Source organism: Larus michahellis, chromosome Z, assembly GCF_964199755.1.
Source record: "Larus michahellis chromosome Z, bLarMic1.1, whole genome shotgun sequence".
Taxonomy (NCBI): domain Eukaryota; kingdom Metazoa; phylum Chordata; class Aves; order Charadriiformes; family Laridae; genus Larus; species Larus michahellis.
This window is the reverse complement of record NC_133930.1, coordinates 1,008,680-1,013,765: the sequence shown is the minus strand read 5'-3', so window position 1 is coordinate 1,013,765 and position 5,086 is coordinate 1,008,680. Positions and strand designations below refer to the sequence as shown.

General features: G+C 52.7%; 1 long non-coding RNA gene across 1 annotated transcript; it reads left to right on the top strand.

The window, feature by feature from the left end:
* The first annotated feature begins 824 nt into the window (after positions 1-824).
* LOC141736218 (uncharacterized) lies at positions 825-4,306 on the top strand. The gene is made up of 3 exons (XR_012584921.1): positions 825-1,851; positions 2,325-2,418; positions 3,190-4,306. It is a non-coding gene; the product is annotated as an uncharacterized LOC141736218 (long non-coding RNA).
* The last annotated feature ends 780 nt before the right edge of the window (positions 4,307-5,086 follow it).

Genomic DNA, 5,086 nt, shown 5'->3' with positions numbered 1-5,086 from the left:
ATTTAAGCAAGGCTGCGGCTTGCATCCCAGCTTTGCACGTGGGGACAAAGTTTTTAGCAGGGCCTGTTGCTATATGACGAGGGGTGATGGCTTTAAAATAACAGAGGGGCGATTCAGACCAGGTATAAGGAAGAAATTTCTTACCCTGAGGGCGGTGAGACCCTGGCCCAGGTTGCCCGGAGAGGTGGTGACTGCCCCATCCCTGGAAACACTCCAGACCAGGTTGGACGGGGCTTTGAGCAGCTTGGTCTGGTTGAAGATGTCTTGGACTAGATGGCCTTTAAATGTCCCCTTCCAACCCCGTTCTATGATTCTATGATAAATCCTTGTCACTGCAGAATGAGGTGCTCAGTGGTGGGGTGCCTCCATTGGGACACTTGGATTTCCCTCCGATTTGGCACTACAGCACGTAAACCTTTCCCTTCCCTTCAAAATAATCCAAGTCGTTCTTCACAGTTAAGACTCTTGCAAACGAGATACTAATAGAATTTGCTACCTTAGATTTACAACATTTCAATCAGTATGAGAGCCACTGAGAACTCAAAACCAAAAATAAAATCCTTTCTGGAATGTGCTTCTCCGTGTGACATTTCCCTGGGTTCCTCTGAAACGGAGATCATGTCACGAGCTGCTATTATGTGTGTACTTCACAAACCGAGCCACGCCGCGCCCCCAGTACAGGCTAAATTTCAAATATTAAAAATAACAATGAAATATAATTCCACTTACTCATCCTAACTCGATTTGGGGCCGCCAACAGAAGCCGGCTGCCATATGGAGATTCGTTAGCCACTTCTGCCCGGTGACGCAGCGTTGCGGCGGGGGGGGGCGGCGGGCGGCAGCCCCCCGTGGAGCCGGCTCCTGGGTCATCTCCTGAGGCCACCCCACTGCAGGGACCACCCTTCCCCATCGCTCGCTGCAGCCCCACGCACCCTCTCTGCTGCCTCCAGCAGTCCAGCATGATTTTTAGCGATTTTTATCAATTTTTCCCTTTATCTTTCCTTTTGCTTTGGCTCAGCGCCAGCCGCCTTTTTGGACACCGTGGCTGCTGAGAGCACTCGCCCCGCCGTACCCGCTGGCCCCAGAGCACTGCGAAGCGACGGGCAGGACGTGGTCCCGCTCCCGGAGGATGCGGAGCAGCACCATGGGATGCTGAGCGGTGCCACGGGAGAGGAGCGGAGCTGAGAGCAGGTCTGAGCCCGCCGTGCCTCTGCCTGCCCGGGGCACCCCTTGGGGTCCCCAGAGGTACCGAAAAACCTGCCAGCCAGAGATGCAGGGGCTGTGCCCACGCAAAGCACCCGGTAGGAACCCATCCCTGATGGCTGAACGGCTCGGATACGTGTTTGACCCCCGGGTGACGAAGGACCAAGCAGAATGCCAAGGAACACAGCTGCCCTTGTTTGTCCCCTCCGTGCTGTTCCACCTGCGCTGTGACCCTCTAACTTTCACAGAAAAGCAGTTTTTGCTGCCAGCAACGCTTTCGTGTTCACAAAAGAATATGCAAAGTAGCACTAAGTAGAGAATGACATTTTCTCCCTCACAAAGAGACAGATTTCCTCGCGCTGGCTTTACGCGTAGCTATCTCCGCATCGCGTCACTCGCACCGAGCGGGCTCGGCACAGCCAAGAAGGGTGCCGTCACCCGCCGGCACACGGGGGACCTTGCTTCTCCCAGCCCCTGGGACGGTCTGCCTGCAGGAGGAGGCTGGCGCGGACCCAGCGGCACGTGGGCACTCTGCTGAACACCTCAGGCGCCGGGCAGGTCCTGCCACGAAGCTGTGTCTGAGCATCACCCCAGATCCGAAGTGCCGGGAGGAGGGACCTGCTGGGCTCCTCGCCTCCGGGAGGGCAGGTATTATCTAGAACTGGAATAATTGCAGTTTTCTGCCAAAATCCAGCAGCCCATGAGCGAGAAGCCAAGGCAGCTCCTTGCAGCTGTGCAGCCCCAGCGGTGCTGCAGAGCGGGTCGTGCAGGTGGGGGGAGGCGATGCCGGTACCCGCCGGGAGAAAACACAGTGATGTGCTGCAGACAGCTGCTGCCACGGGGACATTTGTCCCAGCACAAGGTCACGCTTTACTGAGGGTGACCAAGGAACTTCTGGCATCACCAGGAGCCTCCTTCGCAGCTGGACCTGTGTGAGCGCTACGCTTGGTCACCAGAAATCAGAGAGGTGCTGAGCTCCCCTTCACCTCCCCAGCACCCCGCTCCTCTGGGCATTACACAGGGCAAGGCCGTAAGGAGGGCAATGAAAATTGTGCCACAGATAGCTAAGGAGGGTTCTGGCTGGATGCACACCCTGACTGACCACCCCGGTCCTTCCCCAGTGTCCCCCAGCAGAAGGCATCTCCGGCCTCCGGGATGAAGATAAAGTCTCAAGTCACCCTGCGGATGTGAGGGGTAACCTCTCCCCCAGTTTAGGTAAGGAGTTTTTCCAAAAGAAAGTTCCTAAGTCTGGTAAGGGCTCAGTGCTTCCCCGTTCAGGAGGAGGAGATGGGCTCGTGCGTGGTGCTGGGAGGGCGCAGGGGGAAGGAGAAGCCACCACGTCTGATGGAGCACAGCCCGGGATCGCTGCAGCAGCTCCTCACCGGGAGGACGGGCGGTGGAAGGGCCTCACCGGCACACGGAGGAAGGTGCCTCGGTATCTGTGAAATACCCGTTTCCCACACTATATTTATATAGTGCTTATAATGTACTGGTGAGTCCATACGCGCGGCCTCGCAGTGTTTCCGCAGAGCTGGCCGCTTCGCGTGCAGCACATGGCACCGTGTCTTGCCACCTCTGCTTCCCTCCCACTTCCGATTACAGAAACTGGACAGCTTAATTGGCATAATTAAAATCTATGTGGGATATCAATACTCTGCCGAGAGTTCTATTCTCGCCTAGTTTTCCTCCCAGATTGTTTTAAGCACCCTGGTTTTATCCTGCAGGGAATCAGATTTGATGGTTGGACTCGACGATCTGAAAGGTCCCTTCCAACCTAGGCAAATTCTGTGTCACCATGATTTATTTGGGACTTTCCCTTGCTGGCATAGGTACACATTTTAGTGCACAGACGCAGTGTGCTTTCATTGTTGCTGCATAAAAAGCTTTATTACCCAAACCAAGCTGGAAAGCCTCCTTTGCTGTGCTGGCAGAAACGCAAAGTTCACCTTTTAGTCAACTGGTTCCTTTTTTCCCTTCTTTTTTCAGACCACTTCTGGGCGCAGCGACGTGCGCTTAGTGACACCACGCATGTGCAGGGAAGGGACGAGCAGGTCAAGGGGGGTCCTGCTGCTGGGTCACCCTTCAGGGTGCCTGGACGTTGCCCCTGCACCCATCATCCTCACCCGCGGATCACTCCTCAGGGCGCCTGGACATCACCCCCGCACCCACCATCCTCACCCATCCGGGGCTGGCAGAGCCTCTCCTATACCGTCTGCACGGGGGTTCTGCAAAGGTACCTACAGGATGGAGACGCCACTGAAAAGCGGTGGCAGTTGGCGACCAACCTGCCTGACCCAGCTTTAGAAATCCCGGGTTTTACACTCCTGGCTTCAGCCTTTACTTTGGCCTAGCGGGGGGCAAACGCAGCTCTGTGGGTTAACAAAGCATCCGTCCCAGTATGGCCGAGCTATCTTTCAAAGAGACCTAACACGCAACATGGAACAAAAAGAGGAAATTGTTTTTTTTCCTTTAAAAAAAAAAAGGCACATCAATAAAATAAAATTCTTAGTTAAAAAAAAAAAAAAAAAGAACACAACAAGCCACTCATGGAAAACGAAGCCAAGAGAGCTGAACTGCAGAGACACAACAATAGCTGCAGGGCTGAGACCTTGTAAAGAAAGCTTGTGCCCAGAGTAGAGTTTTACAGTGAGTTTTAAACCACTTTAAAATGTCAAGTTTGGTTTTGACGTGGTTACGTTTACCCCATAAAAATAAAGTGATTTGAAGACCCTTTGGGGCCCTGGAACAGCTCCCGCTCTTGCTATATAGACTGTGCTTCACATGTTGGTTTAAGCTGCTTATTGCCTTTTATGATACTCTGGTTATTAGGTTAGATCAGCAGCACTTCCATTAAAAACCTCTATTGATCATATGCAATACCTGAACGGCCGGTAGCTTTTATGTGAAGAGAATAAATGATATACTTGTTTCTAACTGTTAAACTGTAGGGTTATCGAGGGACTGAATAACTGCCCTTAATATAGCAATTATTTTTGCAGGTACGGTACTTGGTAATGTTTAAGCATAATTACCTAGTAATCTGGTATTTACTACGTAACTGCAAAGTGTAATATTTGCACCTTGTAAAATAAAACAGGCATTTAAAAATATTTAATACTTTCTGGCTTTTCCTTTGTGTCTCCGCCTGCTTTTTTCCCCACGATGCAGCGCTGCCGCCTGTTTCCTTCCCAACTCGCCTGCACCCCCGGGACCGGCACAAGAGCCATGGGGAGAGCCGGTAGCCCCGGGGGCCGGCGTCCCATCCCCGCTCCTGGCCATGGCGGAACCGGGCTGCTGGGCAGAGATGCCAGCGCTGCGCCGATGCCCGGCGTCCCCCGGCTCTGCGGCGGCAGCAAGGATGATTCGGAGCCTTCCGTGCCCTGCCTGCCGCGGCGGGATGCGGGGAGGGCTGGGGCTCCCCTCTGCCCAGGGATGCTCTGCCGGAGGATTGCTAAACTGCTGCGCGCCGTAATGTGTTATGACATAGATCAGCTGTTGTTTTCCAGTCTCGGAGGAAACCTTGTGGAATCTCATTCCTTTGACTGTATTAAATTATCCGCAAATGTTGTCCTTTAAACACAAACTCAAGGCCCTTTCGCTGCAACATTAAACGTGGATGGCGGGGACGGCGAAATCTCTTTAAAGCTATTGTTTCTTTGGATATTTGGTTTACCTTTAGTTTTATAACAAAGTAAATTAATAAATGAAGGGTTAGGAGAATTGTTACTATAGCAATCCCCATGGTAACATAAAAAGTGCCACAAACACTCATCTTCAGGCTGCAGCTCCTGGGAGAGCACAACTCGGAGTGAAACGCAGCGATGGCTCTTCATCTCGGCGATACTAAAATTAGCAAAATTTCAGTTTTCTTTCACTCAGGAAA